Source organism: Pleurodeles waltl, chromosome 10, assembly GCF_031143425.1.
Source record: "Pleurodeles waltl isolate 20211129_DDA chromosome 10, aPleWal1.hap1.20221129, whole genome shotgun sequence".
Taxonomy (NCBI): Eukaryota; Metazoa; Chordata; class Amphibia; order Caudata; family Salamandridae; genus Pleurodeles; species Pleurodeles waltl.
Window position 1 is genome coordinate 327270276 of NC_090449.1, and position 18559 is coordinate 327288834.

At 48.3% G+C, this 18559-nt stretch overlaps 15 non-coding genes across 15 annotated transcripts; all 15 read right to left on the reverse strand.

Moving 5' to 3' along the window:
• Positions 1 to 53: 53 nt before the first annotated feature.
• TRNAV-UAC (transfer RNA valine (anticodon UAC)) lies at positions 54 to 126 on the reverse strand. The gene has a single exon. It is a non-coding gene; the product is annotated as a tRNA-Val (tRNA).
• Positions 127 to 570: 444 nt separating this feature from the next.
• On the reverse strand, positions 571 to 642 carry TRNAP-UGG (transfer RNA proline (anticodon UGG)). The gene has a single exon. It is a non-coding gene; the product is annotated as a tRNA-Pro (tRNA).
• Positions 643 to 1977: 1335 nt separating this feature from the next.
• TRNAV-AAC (transfer RNA valine (anticodon AAC)) lies at positions 1978 to 2050 on the reverse strand. The gene has a single exon. It is a non-coding gene; the product is annotated as a tRNA-Val (tRNA).
• A 1521-nt stretch (positions 2051 to 3571) lies between these two features.
• On the reverse strand, positions 3572 to 3644 carry TRNAV-UAC (transfer RNA valine (anticodon UAC)). The gene has a single exon. It is a non-coding gene; the product is annotated as a tRNA-Val (tRNA).
• A 444-nt stretch (positions 3645 to 4088) lies between these two features.
• TRNAP-UGG (transfer RNA proline (anticodon UGG)) lies at positions 4089 to 4160 on the reverse strand. The gene has a single exon. It is a non-coding gene; the product is annotated as a tRNA-Pro (tRNA).
• A 1336-nt stretch (positions 4161 to 5496) lies between these two features.
• Positions 5497 to 5569, reverse strand: TRNAV-AAC (transfer RNA valine (anticodon AAC)). Its single transcript has one exon. It is a non-coding gene; the product is annotated as a tRNA-Val (tRNA).
• A 1521-nt stretch (positions 5570 to 7090) lies between these two features.
• TRNAV-UAC (transfer RNA valine (anticodon UAC)) lies at positions 7091 to 7163 on the reverse strand. The gene has a single exon. It is a non-coding gene; the product is annotated as a tRNA-Val (tRNA).
• Positions 7164 to 9015: 1852 nt separating this feature from the next.
• TRNAV-AAC (transfer RNA valine (anticodon AAC)) lies at positions 9016 to 9088 on the reverse strand. The gene has a single exon. It is a non-coding gene; the product is annotated as a tRNA-Val (tRNA).
• A 1521-nt stretch (positions 9089 to 10609) lies between these two features.
• TRNAV-UAC (transfer RNA valine (anticodon UAC)) lies at positions 10610 to 10682 on the reverse strand. Its single transcript has one exon. It is a non-coding gene; the product is annotated as a tRNA-Val (tRNA).
• A 1852-nt stretch (positions 10683 to 12534) lies between these two features.
• TRNAV-AAC (transfer RNA valine (anticodon AAC)) lies at positions 12535 to 12607 on the reverse strand. The gene has a single exon. It is a non-coding gene; the product is annotated as a tRNA-Val (tRNA).
• Positions 12608 to 14128: 1521 nt separating this feature from the next.
• TRNAV-UAC (transfer RNA valine (anticodon UAC)) lies at positions 14129 to 14201 on the reverse strand. Its single transcript has one exon. It is a non-coding gene; the product is annotated as a tRNA-Val (tRNA).
• Positions 14202 to 14645: 444 nt separating this feature from the next.
• On the reverse strand, positions 14646 to 14717 carry TRNAP-UGG (transfer RNA proline (anticodon UGG)). Its single transcript has one exon. It is a non-coding gene; the product is annotated as a tRNA-Pro (tRNA).
• A 1337-nt stretch (positions 14718 to 16054) lies between these two features.
• On the reverse strand, positions 16055 to 16127 carry TRNAV-AAC (transfer RNA valine (anticodon AAC)). The gene has a single exon. It is a non-coding gene; the product is annotated as a tRNA-Val (tRNA).
• A 1521-nt stretch (positions 16128 to 17648) lies between these two features.
• On the reverse strand, positions 17649 to 17721 carry TRNAV-UAC (transfer RNA valine (anticodon UAC)). The gene has a single exon. It is a non-coding gene; the product is annotated as a tRNA-Val (tRNA).
• A 444-nt stretch (positions 17722 to 18165) lies between these two features.
• Positions 18166 to 18237, reverse strand: TRNAP-UGG (transfer RNA proline (anticodon UGG)). Its single transcript has one exon. It is a non-coding gene; the product is annotated as a tRNA-Pro (tRNA).
• Between the last annotated feature and the right edge of the window lie 322 nt (positions 18238 to 18559).

The following is an 18559-nucleotide window of genomic DNA, read 5'->3' on the forward strand; positions in this document are numbered from 1 at the left end:
CCTGTCAGGTGAGGTGGTAAATGCAAATAATGTGATAAAGCACAGCAACTTGCTGTTTCTGCCTGGCCTCGAACCAGGGACCTTTCGCGTGTAAGGCGAACGTGATAACCACTACACTACAGAAACAGACATGCCTGCTTATTTGCTTCATGTGGCTATGCATTGGACTGGAACCACTGCACTGGAAACAGACACACCTGCTTTCTTTATGTGGCTATGCTTTGGACTGGAATGCAAGGACTAAGGGACAATATTCATGACGCTCAAAGCTGAGCCTTTCTGACAGGATCTCTTCCTTTGGAAGAAAGGAACTGGGATCACTTTCATTCCAAGAGGTGATTTCAAAACCAGCCCTGCAATTACTTTGGAGAAGCACTGTGCATTTCATGTTCCAACGAGAAGTGCTGCTCCAACACAAAAAAGCAGTTAGAAAGAAATCCCGCACTCCTTCATCATGCCGAACTGCCTCGACACCAGTAGAAAGCATGCAATGCATTCCACCATGGCATCTTACAAGAGTGGAAAGCAGAAATACTCCTGTTTAAAAACAGATCGAACCTATGAAGGCACGGGCTCGTCCGGGATTTGAACCCAGGACCTCTCACACCCAAAGCGAGAATCATACCCCTAGACCAACGAGCCTGCTGCTGCAAAAGCCTTTCAAACATCTTCTGAAGTGTCTTTGTGAAAAAGCAGGGCCACTTGGAGACTCTCCTTCTAAGCGTGCCATAGCAATTGATGTTTTGTGCCAAGGGTTTTTTTTTGCCTCTAGCAAGGCAAGAGGTAGTCAAGAAGCCCTATGCTAGCAAGCTGAACTGTGGCGCTGATGAGAAAAGCAGACCCTTTCTGGTAGTTGTACGCCTCCGCAGGACCTGGGCCCTTGCACCGTAGACTTCCAGACCAGAAGCACTGAAGGGCCTGCCATCTCTTGCGCCTGAGCCAGAGGAGCATGCCTCTTGTATTCAAGCACAATTGCTCGCTCAGTGCTCGATCAGGCGAGATTTATATGAGTGCCTCACAGGCCTGAAACACTCACCTGGGAGACGCGGGGTGGCTGAATTCCCAGAATGGCCTTCGATAGGAAAATCACCTCCTTTCCTCCCGACTCATTTCAGAATTGGGTGAAAATCGCAAGACAGTGTTCAGGGGTGCATGGGTACTGCCTACTCCCAGCTGCCTCTCTGTCTTCTTCATGTTAATTTCAAGTCACAAGGAGGGACCATTGCCATTCTGCTCCGCCCACCTAACCAGGAAACCCAGGTTGAGCTTGTCTGCCTGTTGTTGTTGCAGGGGCAGTGCCTTCTCTGCCCAAAAGTGGCAGGAGAGCCTCACTTCAAACGATGGAATCAACTGCTTAAGTAGAAACCAGCATGGTAGTTACAGTGATAAGGTGCAGCTCTAACAGAAGGCGTGACTGAGATGCCCCTTCCAGAAATACATGGAATGCTGATTGAGGGCCCAGCCGGAGGGTTGGTGGATTTCTTTTCATATGCTACAGCAGCTTGCAAAGATAGTGTTGTGGGGAGCTGGCTGTGCAAGCAGAGGAAGATTTAAGGGCAGAAAATAGACCTATCAGAAGTGCGATATGAACCCACAACTACATGAGCAAACCAGGATGCTTAGCTTAACTGAAGATCAAGCTCTCTTGAGGCTGCCGCCTTAGACCACTCGGCCATCCTGACAGCTGAGTCTGTGTTTAGGTCTGACTCCTCAGTCTGCACTTGTCGATGCTGCCGCTTGCAATGTTCCTATCAAGGTGACAGGTTTAAAGGCCCCACAATATAACATGGCCAAGAAAAAAAAAAGTAAAAAACAGAATAAGAAACCAGGCACATGCACGACTACGCAAAGATGCAGATAACTTTTTACCGGCCTGCAATAGTAATACAAGTTTTACACAGGTCACAAGTTTTTAAAGGCCATCCCTGAGTGAGACTAAGCTTTTAGGGAGAAAACACAAAAGCAGACACTGCCCATTGTTTCTGCCCGGTCTCGAACCGGGGACCTTTCGCGTGTTAGGCAAACGTGATAACCACTACACTACAGAAACAAGCATGAGGGCTTGACTGAAGGAGCAAAATTCCCCTCATATGTTTGCCCGATTGCCTCTATACTTGATCAGCAGTTGCTCGCAAAGCGAGGAGTAAGTGTGAAAATTGCAGCGTTGTCAGCCAGCAAGCGTACACTCAGATGTACTGAAAAGTCACAGCTGCGGGTAGAGACAAATATCTGATGCCTAAATGCCTGAAACCAGAGCCTGTGAAAGCATCACACAGAGCACACTGAAAGCAAGCAGGAAGGAAGCCAAGGCATGGTGATCCTTTTTTTCTCCTGAGGCTAAAAATATTTTGCACAACAATGCTTTGAGTGGAATGAGGAATCTTCAAGCTTTGTGTATTTTGAGTAAAATTTGTGTGTTTTCTGCTAAAAAGGGTGTGTTGGGGATTTGGACCCGGACACCAACGAGCGAGGGCACAGAAGCACCACTGCTCAGACCCTGCTCCTAGGGTTGAGGGCAGAGAGTGGGCGAATACATCGCAAGGCAAGAAAATGCACATGGTTCTCTCTTCTGCAATATGACTAGAGTCATTTCCATGGTCGTCATCGAACATGACATAAAACGCCTCTATCCTTTAGACCTTTTGGCCCATAATTACAAGAGGATGACTGAGTGAGACGCTCTGCCAAATTTGGCAGCCTCGCACTCAGTCATTTTCAAAATGCAGGGAAGCGCCGTATTTAGTAGAATACAGCGCACCCCTGTGCTTCCCTCTGCGCCAGCTCTAAATTAGCTGCCGAGCACCAACGCAGCCATCCTTGCGCCATGGTACAAGGATGGCTGCGTGGAGGGGGAAATTGTTTTTGTTCAGGAAGGCACACCTTCCTGCACAACAGAAATCTTCAGTGGCGATATGTTCGTGCAGCACACATAGAAAGAGCAAAAATTAGGAGAAATGAAAACATTTCTGCTCGTTTCTCCACTATAACGACACCCATTGTATGGCGCTTGGATTTTGGCGCTGCCACAGATTTACAAAAACTCGTAAAACTGGAGCAGCATCAAAATGCTATGGTGTTGCAGTGGCCCACCCAGAGCAACGCCCATTGCACGCCCCTTCCAGGGAAAGGGCTGCGTGTGAAGGGGCCGTATTTACAAGGTGGTGTTAAGCCACAAAACGTGGTTGAACGGCGTCTTGTAAATACGGCACAGTACATAGTGCCACCGGGGCGTCACTAAAGATGATGTGCCGGTGGCGATAGGGCCTTGTAAGTCTGGCCCTTTCTTTGCTCAAGGTGTATGTTCTTGGTGAAGGTAGGAAAGCCATTTTCGCTCTCATACCTTCCTTCCTTGGCTGGCTTGACCACAGTAGGCCCAGGCTTCAATGGAAAGGTCAAAAAGGGAGCAACTGACTGCCGTAAGGTGTATCGTCTTCTCTTGGTGAGTTGAGACCGATGCCCTTGGAGCGTAGTACCTCACGATGGTGAGGGATAGACACAGCCTCTTTAATTTCAATTTACCTGTCAGGTGAGGTGGTAAATGCAAATAATGTGATAAAGCACAGCAACTTGCTGTTTCTGCCTGGCCTCGAACCAGGGACCTTTCGCGTGTAAGGCGAACGTGATAACCACTACACTACAGAAACAGACATGCCTGCTTATTTGCTTCATGTGGCTATGCATTGGACTGGAACCACTTCACTGGAAACAGACACACCTGCTTTCTTTATGTGGCTATGCTTTGGACTGTAATGCAAGGACTAAGGGACAATATTCATGACGCTCAAAGCTGAGCCTTTCTGACAGGATCTCTTCCTTTGGAAGAAAGGAACTGGGATCACTTTCATTCCAAGAGGTGATTTCAAAACCAGCCCTGCAATTACTTTGGAGAAGCACTGTGCATTTCATGTTCCAACGAGAAGTGCTGCTCCAACACAAAAAAGCAGTTAGAAAGAAATCCCGCACTCCTTCATCATGCCGAACTGCCTCGACACCAGTAGAAAGCATGCAATGCATTCCACCATGGCATCTTACAAGAGTGGAAAGCAGAAATACTCCTGTTTAAAAACAGATCGAACCTATGAAGGCACGGGCTCGTCCGGGATTTGAACCCGGGACCTCTCACACCCAAAGCGAGAATCATACCCCTAGACCAACGAGCCTGCTGCTGCAAAAGCCTTTCAAACATCTTCTGAAGTGTCTTTGTGAAAAAGCAGGGCCACTTGGAGACTCTCCTTCTAAGCGTGCCATAGCAATTGATGTTTTGTGCCAAGGTTTTTTTTTTTGCCTCTAGCAAGGCAAGAGGTAGTCAAGAAGCCCTATGCTAGCAAGCTGAACTGTGGCGCTGATGAGAAAAGCAGACCCTTTCTGGTAGTTGTACGCCTCCGCAGGACCTGGGCCCTTGCACCGTAGACTTCCAGACCAGAAGCACTGAAGGGCCTGCCATCTCTTGCGCCTGAGCCAGAGGAGCATGCCTCTTGTATTCAAGCACAATTGCTCGCTCAGTGCTCGATCAGGCGAGATTTATATGAGTGCCTCACAGGCCTGAAACACTCACCTGGGAGACGCGGGGTGGCTGAATTCCCAGAATGGCCTTCGATAGGAAAATCACCTCCTTTCCTCCCGACTCATTTCAGAATTGGGTGAAAATCGCAAGACAGTGTTCAGGGGTGCATGGGTACTGCCTACTCCCAGCTGCCTCTCTGTCTTCTTCATGTTAATTTCAAGTCACAAGGAGGGACCATTGCCATTCTGCTCCGCCCACCTAACCAGGAAACCCAGGTTGAGCTTGTCTGCCTGTTGTTGTTGCAGGGGCAGTGCCTTCTCTGCCCAAAAGTGGCAGGAGAGCCTCACTTCAAACGATGGAATCAACTGCTTAAGTAGAAACCAGCATGGTAGTTACAGTGATAAGGTGCAGCTCTAACAGAAGGCGTGACTGAGATGCCCCTTCCAGAAATACATGGAATGCTGATTGAGGGCCCAGCCGGAGGGTTGGTGGATTTCTTTTCATATGCTACAGCAGCTTGCAAAGATAGTGTTGTGGGGAGCTGGCTGTGCAAGCAGAGGAAGATTTAAGGGCAGAAAATAGACCTATCAGAAGTGCGATATGAACCCACAACTACATGAGCAAACCAGGATGCTTAGCTTAACTGAAGATCAAGCTCTCTTGAGGCTGCCGCCTTAGACCACTCGGCCATCCTGACAGCTGAGTCTGTGTTTAGGTCTGACTCCTCAGTCTGCACTTGTCGATGCTGCCGCTTGCAATGTTCCTATCAAGGTGACAGGTTTAAAGGCCCCACAATATAACATGGCCAAGAAAAAAAAAAGTAAAAAACAGAATAAGAAACCAGGCACATGCACGACTACGCAAAGATGCAGATAACTTTTTACCGGCCTGCAATAGTAATACAAGTTTTACACAGGTCACAAGTTTTTAAAGGCCATCCCTGAGTGAGACTAAGCTTTTAGGGAGCAAACACAAAAGCAGACACTGCCCATTGTTTCTGCCCGGTCTCGAACCGGGGACCTTTCGCGTGTTAGGCAAACGTGATAACCACTACACTACAGAAACAAGCATGAGGGCTTGACTGAAGGAGCAAAATTCCCCTCATATGTTTGCCCGATTGCCTCTATACTTGATCAGCAGTTGCTCGCAAAGCGAGGAGTAAGTGTGAAAATTGCAGCGTTGTCAGCCAGCAAGCGTACACTCAGATGTACTGAAAAGTCACAGCTGCGGGTAGAGACAAATATCTGATGCCTAAATGCCTGAAACCAGAGCCTGTGAAAGCATCACACAGAGCACACTGAAAGCAAGCAGGAAGGAAGCCAAGGCATGGTGATCCTTTTTTTCTCCTGAGGCTAAAAATATTTTGCACAACAATGCTTTGAGTGGAATGAGGAATCTTCAAGCTTTGTGTATTTTGAGTAAAATTTGTGTGTTTTCTGCTAAAAAGGGTGTGTTGGGGATTTGGACCCGGACACCAACGAGCGAGGGCACAGAAGCACCACTGCTCAGACCCTGCTCCTAGGGTTGAGGGCAGAGAGTGGGCGAATACATCGCAAGGCAAGAAAATGCACATGGTTCTCTCTTCTGCAATATGACTAGAGTCATTTCCATGGTCGTCATCGAACATGACATAAAACGCCTCTATCCTTTAGACCTTTTGGCCCATAATTACAAGAGGATGACTGAGTGAGACGCTCTGCCAAATTTGGCAGCCTCGCACTCAGTCATTTTCAAAATGCAGGGAAGCGCCGTATTTAGTAGAATACAGCGCACCCCTGTGCTTCCCTCTGCGCCAGCTCTAAATTAGCTGCCGAGCACCAACGCAGCCATCCTTGCGCCATGGTACAAGGATGGCTGCGTGGAGGGGGAAATTGTTTTTGTTCAGAAAGGCACACCTTCCTGCACAACAGAAATCTTCAGTGGCGATATGTTCGTGCAGCACACATAGAAAGAGCAAAAATGAGGAGAAATGAAAACATTTCTGCTCGTTTCTCCACTATAACGACACCCATTGTATGGCGCTTGGATTTTGGCGCTGCCACAGATTTACAAAAACTCGTAAAACTGGAGCAGCATCAAAATGCTATGGTGTTGCAGTGGCCCACCCAGAGCAACGCCCATTGCACGCCCCTTCCAGGGAAAGGGCTGCGTGTGAAGGGGCCGTATTTACAAGGTGGTGTTAAGCCACAAAACGTGGTTGAACGGCGTCTTGTAAATACGGCACAGTACATAGTGCCACCGGGGCGTCACTAAAGATGATGTGCCGGTGGCGATAGGGCCTTGTAAGTCTGGCCCTTTCTTTGCTCAAGGTGTATGTTCTTGGTGAAGGTAGGAAAGCCATTTTCGCTCTCATACCTTCCTTCCTTGGCTGGCTTGACCACAGTAGGCCCAGGCTTCAATGGAAAGGTCAAAAAGGGAGCAACTGACTGCCGTAAGGTGTATCGTCTTCTCTTGGTGAGTTGAGACCGATGCCCTTGGAGCGTAGTACCTCACGATGGTGAGGGATAGACACAGCCTCTTTAATTTCAATTTACCTGTCAGGTGAGGTGGTAAATGCAAATAATGTGATAAAGCACAGCAACTTGCTGTTTCTGCCTGGCCTCGAACCAGGGACCTTTCGCGTGTAAGGCGAACGTGATAACCACTACACTACAGAAACAGACATGCCTGCTTATTTGCTTCATGTGGCTATGCATTGGACTGGAACCACTGCACTGGAAACAGACACACCTGCTTTCTTTATGTGGCTATGCTTTGGACTGGAATGCAAGGACTAAGGGACAATATTCATGACGCTCAAAGCTGAGCCTTTCTGACAGGATCTCTTCCTTTGGAAGAAAGGAACTGGGATCACTTTCATTCCAAGAGGTGATTTCAAAACCAGCCCTGCAATTACTTTGGAGAAGCACTGTGCATTTCATGTTCCAACGAGAAGTGCTGCTCCAACACAAAAAAGCAGTTAGAAAGAAATCCCGCACTCCTTCATCATGCCGAACTGCCTCGACACCAGTAGAAAGCATGCAATGCATTCCACCATGGCATCTTACAAGAGTGGAAAGCAGAAATACTCCTGTTTAAAAACAGATCGAACCTATGAAGGCACGGGCTCGTCGGGGATTTGAACCCGGGACCTCTCACACCCAAAGCGAGAATCATACCCCTAGACCAACGAGCCTGCTGCTGCAAAAGCCTTTCAAACATCTTCTGAAGTGTCTTTGTGAAAAAGCAGGGCCACTTGGAGACTCTCCTTCTAAGCGTGCCATAGCAATTGATGTTTTGTGCCAAGGGTTTTTTTTTTGCCTCTAGCAAGGCAAGAGGTAGTCAAGAAGCCCTATGCTAGCAAGCTGAACTGTGGCGCTGATGAGAAAAGCAGACCCTTTCTGGTAGTTGTACGCCTCCGCAGGACCTGGGCCCTTGCACCGTAGACTTCCAGACCAGAAGCACTGAAGGGCCTGCCATCTCTTGCGCCTGAGCCAGAGGAGCCTGCCTCTTGTATTCAAGCACAATTGCTCGCTCAGTGCTCGATCAGGCGAGATTTATATGAGTGCCTCACAGGCCTGAAACACTCACCTGGGAGACGCGGGGTGGCTGAATTCCCAGAATGGCCTTCGATAGGAAAATCACCTACTTTCCTCCCGACTCATTTCAGAATTGGGTGAAAATCGCAAGACAGTGTTCAGGGGTGCATGGGTACTGCCTACTCCCAGCTGCCTCTCTGTCTTCTTCATGTTAATTTCAAGTCACAAGGAGGGACCATTGCCATTCTGCTCCGCCCACCTAACCAGGAAACCCAGGTTGAGCTTGTCTGCCTGTTGTTGTTGCAGGGGCAGTGCCTTCTCTGCCCAAAAGTGGCAGGAGAGCCTCACTTCAAACGATGGAATCAACTGCTTAAGTAGAAACCAGCATGGTAGTTACAGTGATAAGGTGCAGCTCTAACAGAAGGCGTGACTGAGATGCCCCTTCCAGAAATACATGGAATGCTGATTGAGGGCCCAGCCGGAGGGTTGGTGGATTTCTTTTCATATGCTACAGCAGCTTGCAAAGATAGTGTTGTGGGGAGCTGGCTGTGCAAGCAGAGGAAGATTTAAGGGCAGAAAATAGACCTATCAGAAGTGCGATATGAACCCACAACTACATGAGCAAACCAGGATGCTTAGCTTAACTGAAGATCAAGCTCTCTTGAGGCTGCCGCCTTAGACCACTCGGCCATCCTGACAGCTGAGTCTGTGTTTAGGTCTGACTCCTCAGTCTGCACTTGTCGATGCTGCCGCTTGCAATGTTCCTATCAAGGTGACAGGTTTAAAGGCCCCACAATATAACATGGCCAAGAAAAAAAAAAGTAAAAAACAGAATAAGAAACCAGGCACATGCACGACTACGCAAAGATGCAGATAACTTTTTACCGGCCTGCAATAGTAATACAAGTTTTACACAGGTCACAAGTTTTTAAAGGCCATCCCTGAGTGAGACTAAGCTTTTAGGGAGCAAACACAAAAGCAGACACTGCCCATTGTTTCTGCCCGGTCTCGAACCGGGGACCTTTCGCGTGTTAGGCGAACGTGATAACCACTACACTACAGAAACAAGCATGAGGGCTTGACTGAAGGAGCAAAATTCCCCTCATATGTTTGCCCGATTGCCTCTATACTTGATCAGCAGTTGCTCGCAAAGCGAGGAGTAAGTGTGAAAATTGCAGCGTTGTCAGCCAGCAAGCGTACACTCAGATGTACTGAAAAGTCACAGCTGCGGGTAGAGACAAATATCTGATGCCTAAATGCCTGAAACCAGAGCCTGTGAAAGCATCACACAGAGCACACTGAAAGCAAGCAGGAAGGAAGCCAAGGCATGGTGATCCTTTTTTTCTCCTGAGGCTAAAAATATTTTGCACAACAATGCTTTGAGTGGAATGAGGAATCTTCAAGCTTTGTGTATTTTGAGTAAAATTTGTGTGTTTTCTGCTAAAAAGGGTGTGTTGGGGATTTGGACCCGGACACCAACGAGCGAGGGCACAGAAGCACCACTGCTCAGACCCTGCTCCTAGGGTTGAGGGCAGAGAGTGGGCGAATACATCGCAAGGCAAGAAAATGCACATGGTTCTCTCTTCTGCAATATGACTAGAGTCATTTCCATGGTCGTCATCGAACATGACATAAAACGCCTCTATCCTTTAGACCTTTTGGCCCATAATTACAAGAGGATGACTGAGTGAGACGCTCTGCCAAATTTGGCAGCCTCGCACTCAGTCATTTTCAAAATGCAGGGAAGCGCCGTATTTAGTAGAATACAGCGCACCCCTGTGCTTCCCTCTGCGCCAGCTCTAAATTAGCTGCCGAGCACCAACGCAGCCATCCTTGCGCCATGGTACAAGGATGGCTGCGTGGAGGGGGAAATTGTTTTTGTTCAGGAAGGCACACCTTCCTGCACAACAGAAATCTTCAGTGGCGAAATGTTCGTGCAGCACACATAGAAAGAGCAAAAATGAGGAGAAATGAAAACATTTCTGCTCGTTTCTCCACTATAACGACACCCATTGTATGGCGCTTGGATTTTGGCGCTGCCACAGATTTACAAAAACTCGTAAAACTGGAGCAGCATCAAAATGCTATGGTGTTGCAGTGGCCCACCCAGAGCAACGCCCATTGCACGCCCCTTCCAGGGAAAGGGCTGCGTGTGAAGGGGCCGTATTTACAAGGTGGTGTTAAGCCACAAAACGTGGTTGAACGGCGTCTTGTAAATACGGCACAGTACATAGTGCCACCGGGGCGTCACTAAAGATGATGTGCCGGTGGCGATAGGGCCTTGTAAGTCTGGCCCTTTCTTTGCTCAAGGTGTATGTTCTTGGTGAAGGTAGGAAAGCCATTTTCGCTCTCATACCTTCCTTCCTTGGCTGGCTTGACCACAGTAGGCCCAGGCTTCAATGGAAAGGTCAAAAAGGGAGCAACTGACTGCCGTAAGGTGTATCGTCTTCTCTTGGTGAGTTGAGACCGATGCCCTTGGAGCGTAGTACCTCACGATGGTGAGGGATAGACACAGCCTCTTTAATTTCAATTTACCTGTCAGGTGAGGTGGTAAATGCAAATAATGTGATAAAGCACAGCAACTTGCTGTTTCTGCCTGGCCTCGAACCAGGGACCTTTCGCGTGTAAGGCGAACGTGATAACCACTACACTACAGAAACAGACATGCCTGCTTATTTGCTTCATGTGGCTATGCATTGGACTGGAACCACTGCACTGGAAACAGACACACCTGCTTTCTTTATGTGGCTATGCTTTGGACTGGAATGCAAGGACTAAGGGACAATATTCATGACGCTCAAAGCTGAGCCTTTCTGACAGGATCTCTTCCTTTGGAAGAAAGGAACTGGGATCACTTTCATTCCAAGAGGTGATTTCAAAACCAGCCCTGCAATTACTTTGGAGAAGCACTGTGCATTTCATGTTCCAACGAGAAGTGCTGCTCCAACACAAAAAAGCAGTTAGAAAGAAATCCCGCACTCCTTCATCATGCCGAACTGCCTCGACACCAGTAGAAAGCATGCAATGCATTCCACCATGGCATCTTACAAGAGTGGAAAGCAGAAATACTCCTGTTTAAAAACAGATCGAACCTATGAAGGCACGGGCTCGTCTGGGATTTGAACCCGGGACCTCTCACACCCAAAGCGAGAATCATACCCCTAGACCAACGAGCCTGCTGCTGCAAAAGCCTTTCAAACATCTTCTGAAGTGTCTTTGTGAAAAAGCAGGGCCACTTGGAGACTCTCCTTCTAAGCGTGCCATAGCAATTGATGTTTTGTGCCAAGGGTTTTTTTTTTGCCTCTAGCAAGGCAAGAGGTAGTCAAGAAGCCCTATGCTAGCAAGCTGAACTGTGGCGCTGATGAGAAAAGCAGACCCTTTCTGGTAGTTGTACGCCTCCGCAGGACCTGGGCCCTTGCACCGTAGACTTCCAGACCAGAAGCACTGAAGGGCCTGCCATCTCTTGCGCCTGAGCCAGAGGAGCATGCCTCTTGTATTCAAGCACAATTGCTCGCTCAGTGCTCGATCAGGCGAGATTTATATGAGTGCCTCACAGGCCTGAAACACTCACCTGGGAGACGCGGGGTGGCTGAATTCCCAGAATGGCCTTCGATAGGAAAATCACCTCCTTTCCTCCCGACTCATTTCAGAATTGGGTGAAAATCGCAAGACAGTGTTCAGGGGTGCATGGGTACTGCCTACTCCCAGCTGCCTCTCTGTCTTCTTCATGTTAATTTCAAGTCACAAGGAGGGACCATTGCCATTCTGCTCCGCCCACCTAACCAGGAAACCCAGGTTGAGCTTGTCTGCCTGTTGTTGTTGCAGGGGCAGTGCCTTCTCTGCCCAAAAGTGGCAGGAGAGCCTCACTTCAAACGATGGAATCAACTGCTTAAGTAGAAACCAGCATGGTAGTTACAGTGATAAGGTGCAGCTCTAACAGAAGGCGTGACTGAGATGCCCCTTCCAGAAATACATGGAATGCTGATTGAGGGCCCAGCCGGAGGGTTGGTGGATTTCTTTTCATATGCTACAGCAGCTTGCAAAGATAGTGTTGTGGGGAGCTGGCTGTGCAAGCAGAGGAAGATTTAAGGGCAGAAAATAGACCTATCAGAAGTGCGATATGAACCCACAACTACATGAGCAAACCAGGATGCTTAGCTTAACTGAAGATCAAGCTCTCTTGAGGCTGCCGCCTTAGACCACTCGGCCATCCTGACAGCTGAGTCTGTGTTTAGGTCTGACTCCTCAGTCTGCACTTGTCGATGCTGCCGCTTGCAATGTTCCTATCAAGGTGACAGGTTTAAAGGCCCCACAATATAACATGGCCAAGAAAAAAAAAAGTAAAAAACAGAATAAGAAACCAGGCACATGCACGACTACGCAAAGATGCAGATAACTTTTTACCGGCCTGCAATAGTAATACAAGTTTTACACAGGTCACAAGTTTTTAAAGGCCATCCCTGAGTGAGACTAAGCTTTTAGGGAGCAAACACAAAAGCAGACACTGCCCATTGTTTCTGCCCGGTCTCGAACCGGGGACCTTTCGCGTGTTAGGCGAACGTGATAACCACTACACTACAGAAACAAGCATGAGGGCTTGACTGAAGGAGCAAAATTCCCCTCATATGTTTGCCCGATTGCCTCTATACTTGATCAGCAGTTGCTCGCAAAGCGAGGAGTAAGTGTGAAAATTGCAGCGTTGTCAGCCAGCAAGCGTACACTCAGATGTACTGAAAAGTCACAGCTGCGGGTAGAGACAAATATCTGATGCCTAAATGCCTGAAACCAGAGCCTGTGAAAGCATCACACAGAGCACACTGAAAGCAAGCAGGAAGGAAGCCAAGGCATGGTGATCCTTTTTTTCTCCTGAGGCTAAAAATATTTTGCACAACAATGCTTTGAGTGGAATGAGGAATCTTCAAGCTTTGTGTATTTTGAGTAAAATTTGTGTGTTTTCTGCTAAAAAGGGTGTGTTGGGGATTTGGACCCGGACACCAACGAGCGAGGGCACAGAAGCACCACTGCTCAGACCCTGCTCCTAGGGTTGAGGGCAGAGAGTGGGCGAATACATCGCAAGGCAAGAAAATGCACATGGTTCTCTCTTCTGCAATATGACTAGAGTCATTTCCATGGTCGTCATCGAACATGACATAAAACGCCTCTATCCTTTAGACCTTTTGGCCCATAATTACAAGAGGATGACTGAGTGAGACGCTCTGCCAAATTTGGCAGCCTCGCACTCAGTCATTTTCAAAATGCAGGGAAGCGCCGTATTTAGTAGAATACAGCGCACCCCTGTGCTTCCCTCTGCGCCAGCTCTAAATTAGCTGCCGAGCACCAACGCAGCCATCCTTGCGCCATGGTACAAGGATGGCTGCGTGGAGGGGGAAATTGTTTTTGTTCAGAAAGGCACACCTTCCTGCACAACAGAAATCTTCAGTGGCGATATGTTCGTGCAGCACACATAGAAAGAGCAAAAATGAAGAGAAATGAAAACATTTCTGCTCGTTTCTCCACTATAACGACACCCATTGTATGGCGCTTGGATTTTGGCGCTGCCACAGATTTACAAAAACTCGTAAAACTGGAGCAGCATCAAAATGCTATGGTGTTGCAGTGGCCCACCCAGAGCAACGCCCATTGCACGCCCCTTCCAGGGAAAGGGCTGCGTGTGAAGGGGCCGTATTTACAAGGTGGTGTTAAGCCACAAAACGTGGTTGAACGGCGTCTTGTAAATACGGCACAGTACATAGTGCCACCGGGGCGTCACTAAAGATGATGTGCCGGTGGCGATAGGGCCTTGTAAGTCTGGCCCTTTCTTTGCTCAAGGTGTATGTTCTTGGTGAAGGTAGGAAAGCCATTTTCGCTCTCATACCTTCCTTCCTTGGCTGGCTTGACCACAGTAGGCCCAGGCTTCAATGGAAAGGTCAAAAAGGGAGCAACTGACTGCCGTAAGGTGTATCGTCTTCTCTTGGTGAGTTGAGACCGATGCCCTTGGAGCGTAGTACCTCACGATGGTGAGGGATAGACACAGCCTCTTTAATTTCAATTTACCTGTCAGGTGAGGTGGTAAATGCAAATAATGTGATAAAGCACAGCAACTTGCTGTTTCTGCCTGGCCTCGAACCAGGGACCTTTCGCGTGTAAGGCGAACGTGATAACCACTACACTACAGAAACAGACATGCCTGCTTATTTGCTTCATGTGGCTATGCATTGGACTGGAACCACTGCACTGGAAACAGACACACCTGCTTTCTTTATGTGGCTATGCTTTGGACTGGAATGCAAGGACTAAGGGACAATATTCATGACGCTCAAAGCTGAGCCTTTCTGACAGGATCTCTTCCTTTGGAAGAAAGGAACTGGGATCACTTTCATTCCAAGAGGTGATTTCAAAACCAGCCCTGCAATTACTTTGGAGAAGCACTGTGCATTTCATGTTCCAACGAGAAGTGCTGCTCCAACACAAAAAAGCAGTTAGAAAGAAATCCCGCACTCCTTCATCATGCCGAACTGCCTCGACACCAGTAGAAAGCATGCAATGCATTCCACCATGGCATCTTACAAGAGTGGAAAGCAGAAATACTCCTGTTTAAAAACAGATCGAACCTATGAAGGCACGGGCTCGTCCGGGATTTGAACCCGGGACCTCTCACACCCAAAGCGAGAATCATACCCCTAGACCAACGAGCCTGCTGCTGCAAAAGCCTTTCAAACATCTTCTGAAGTGTCTTTGTGAAAAAGCAGGGCCACTTGGAGACTCTCCTTCTAAGCGTGCCATAGCAATTGATGTTTTGTGCCAAGGGTTTTTTTTTTTGCCTCTAGCAAGGCAAGAGGTAGTCAAGAAGCCCTATGCTAGCAAGCTGAACTGTGGCGCTGATGAGAAAAGCAGACCCTTTCTGGTAGTTGTACGCCTCCGCAGGACCTGGGCCCTTGCACCGTAGACTTCCAGACCAGAAGCACTGAAGGGCCTGCCATCTCTTGCGCCTGAGCCAGAGGAACATGCCTCTTGTATTCAAGCACAATTGCTCGCTCAGTGCTCGATCAGGCGAGATTTATATGAGTGCCTCACAGGCCTGAAACACTCACCTGGGAGACGCGGGGTGGCTGAATTCCCAGAATGGCCTTCGATAGGAAAATCACCTCCTTTCCTCCCGACTCATTTCAGAATTGGGTGAAAATCGCAAGACAGTGTTCAGGGGTGCATGGGTACTGCCTACTCCCAGCTGCCTCTCTGTCTTCTTCATGTTAATTTCAAGTCACAAGGAGGGACCATTGCCATTCTGCTCCGCCCACCTAACCAGGAAACCCAGGTTGAGCTTGTCTGCCTGTTGTTGTTGCAGGGGCAGTGCCTTCTCTGCCCAAAAGTGGCAGGAGAGCCTCACTTCAAACGATGGAATCAACTGCTTAAGTAGAAACCAGCATGGTAGTTACAGTGATAAGGTGCAGCTCTAACAGAAGGCGTGACTGAGATGCCCCTTCCAGAAATACATGGAATGCTGATTGAGGGCCCAGCCGGAGGGTTGGTGGATTTCTTTTCATATGCTACAGCAGCTTGCAAAGATAGTGTTGTGGGGAGCTGGCTGTGCAAGCAGAGGAAGATTTAAGGGCAGAAAATAGACCTATCAGAAGTGCGATATGAACCCACAACTACATGAGCAAACCAGGATGCTTAGCTTAACTGAAGATCAAGCTCTCTTGAGGCTGCCGCCTTAGACCACTCGGCCATCCTGACAGCTGAGTCTGTGTTTAGGTCTGACTCCTCAGTCTGCACTTGTCGATGCTGCCGCTTGCAATGTTCCTATCAAGGTGACAGGTTTAAAGGCCCCACAATATAACATGGCCAAGAAAAAAAAAAGTAAAAAACAGAATAAGAAACCAGGCACATGCACGACTACGCAAAGATGCAGATAACTTTTTACCGGCCTGCAATAGTAATACAAGTTTTACACAGGTCACAAGTTTTTAAAGGCCATCCCTGAGTGAGACTAAGCTTTTAGGGAGCAAACACAAAAGCAGACACTGCCCATTGTTTCTGCCCGGTCTCAAACCAGGGACCTTTCGCGTGTTAGGCGAACATGATAACCACTACACTACAGAAACAAGCATGAGGGCTTGACTGAAGGAGCAAAATTCCCCTCATATGTTTGCCCGATTGCCTCTATACTTGATCAGCAGTTGCTCGCAAAGCGAGGAGTAAGTGTGAAAATTGCAGCGTTGTCAGCCAGCAAGCGTACACTCAGATGTACTGAAAAGTCACAGCTGCGGGTAGAGACAAATATCTGATGCCTAAATGCCTGAAACCAGAGCCTGTGAAAGCATCACACAGAGCACACTGAAAGCAAGCAGGAAGGAAGCCAAGGCATGGTGATCCTTTTTTTCTCCTGAGGCTAAAAATATTTTGCACAACAATGCTTTGAGTGGAATGAGGAATCTTCAAGCTTTGTGTATTTTGAGTAAAATTTGTGTGTTTTCTGCTAAAAAGGGTGTGTTGGGGATTTGGACCCGGACACCAACGAGCGAGGGCACAGAAGCACCACTGCTCAGACCCTGCTCCTAGGGTTGAGGGCAGAGAGTGGGCGAATACATCGCAAGGCAAGAAAATGCACATGGTTCTCTCTTCTGCAATATGACTAGAGTCATTTCCATGGTCGTCATCGAACATGACATAAAACGCCTCTATCCTTTAGACCTTTTGGCCCATAATTACAAGAGGATGACTGAGTGAGACGCTCTGCCAAATTTGGCAGCCTCGCACTCAGTCATTTTCAAAATGCAGGGAAGCGCCGTATTTAGTAGAATACAGCGCACCCCTGTGCTTCCCTCTGCGCCAGCTCTAAATTAGCTGCCGAGCACCAACGCAGCCATCCTTGCGCCATGGTACAAGGATGGCTGCGTGGAGGGGGAAATTGTTTTTGTTCAGGAAGGCACACCTTCCTGCACAACAGAAATCTTCAGTGGCGATATGTTCGTGCAGCACACATAGAAAGAGCAAAAATGAGGAGAAATGAAAACATTTCTGCTCGTTTCTCCACTATAACGACACCCATTGTATGGCGCTTGGATTTTGGCGCTGCCACAGATTTACAAAAACTCGTAAAACTGGAGCAGCATCAAAATGCTATGGTGTTGCAGTGGCCCACCCAGAGCAACGCCCATTGCACGCCCCTTCCAGGGAAAGGGCTGCGTGTGAAGGGGCCGTATTTACAAGGTGGTGTTAAGCCACAAAACGTGGTTGAACGGCGTCTTGTAAATACGGCACAGTACATAGTGCCACCGGGGCGTCACTAAAGATGATGTGCCGGTGGCGATAGGGCCTTGTAAGTCTGGCCCTTTCTTTGCTCAAGGTGTATGTTCTTGGTGAAGGTAGGAAAGCCATTTTCGCTCTCATACCTTCCTTCCTTGGCTGGCTTGACCACAATAGGCCCAGGCTTCAATGGAAAGGTCAAAAAGGGAGCAACTGACTGCCGTAAGGTGTATCGTCTTCTCTTGGTGAGTTGAGACCGATGCCCTTGGAGCGTAGTACCTCACGATGGTGAGGGATAGACACAGCCTCTTTAATTTCAATTTACCTGTCAGGTGAGGTGGTAAATGCAAATAATGTGATAAAGCACAGCAACTTGCTGTTTCTGCCTGGCCTCGAACCAGGGACCTTTCGCGTGTAAGGCGAACGTGATAACCACTACACTACAGAAACAGACATGCCTGCTTATTTGCTTCATGTGGCTATGCATTGGACTGGAACCACTGCACTGGAAACAGACACACCTGCTTTCTTTATGTGGCTATGCTTTGGACTGGAATGCAAGGACTAAGGGACAATATTCATGACGCTCAAAGCTGAGCCTTTCTGACAGGATCTCTTCCTTTGGAAGAAAGGAACTGGGATCACTTTCATTCCAAGAGGTGATTTCAAAACCAGCCCTGCAATTACTTTGGAGAAGCACTGTGCATTTCATGTTCCAACGAGAAGTGCTGCTCCAACACAAAAAAGCAGTTAGAAAGAAATCCCGCACTCCTTCATCATGCCGAACTGCCTCGACACCAGTAGAAAGCATGCAATGCATTCCACCATGGCATCTTACAAGAGTGGAAAGCAGAAATACTCCTGTTTAAAAACAGATCGAACCTATGAAGGCACGGGCTCGTCCGGGATTTGAACCCGGGACCTCTCACACCCAAAGCGAGAATCATACCCCTAGACCAACGAGCCTGCTGCTGCAAAAGCCTTTCAAACATCTTCTGAAGTGTCTTTGTGAAAAAGCAGGGCCACTTGGAGACTCTCCTTCTAAGCGTGCCATAGCAATTGATGTTTTGTGCCAAGGGTTTTTTTTTTGCCTCTAGCAAGGCAAGAGGTAGTCAAGAAGCCCTATGCTAGCAAGCTGAACTGTGGCGCTGATGAGAAAAGCAGACCCTTTCTGGTAGTTGTACGCCTCCGCAGGACCTGGGCCCTTGCACCGTAGACTTCCAGACCAGAAGCACTGAAGGGCCTGCCATCTCTTGCGCCTGAGCCAGAGGAGCATGCCTCTTGTATT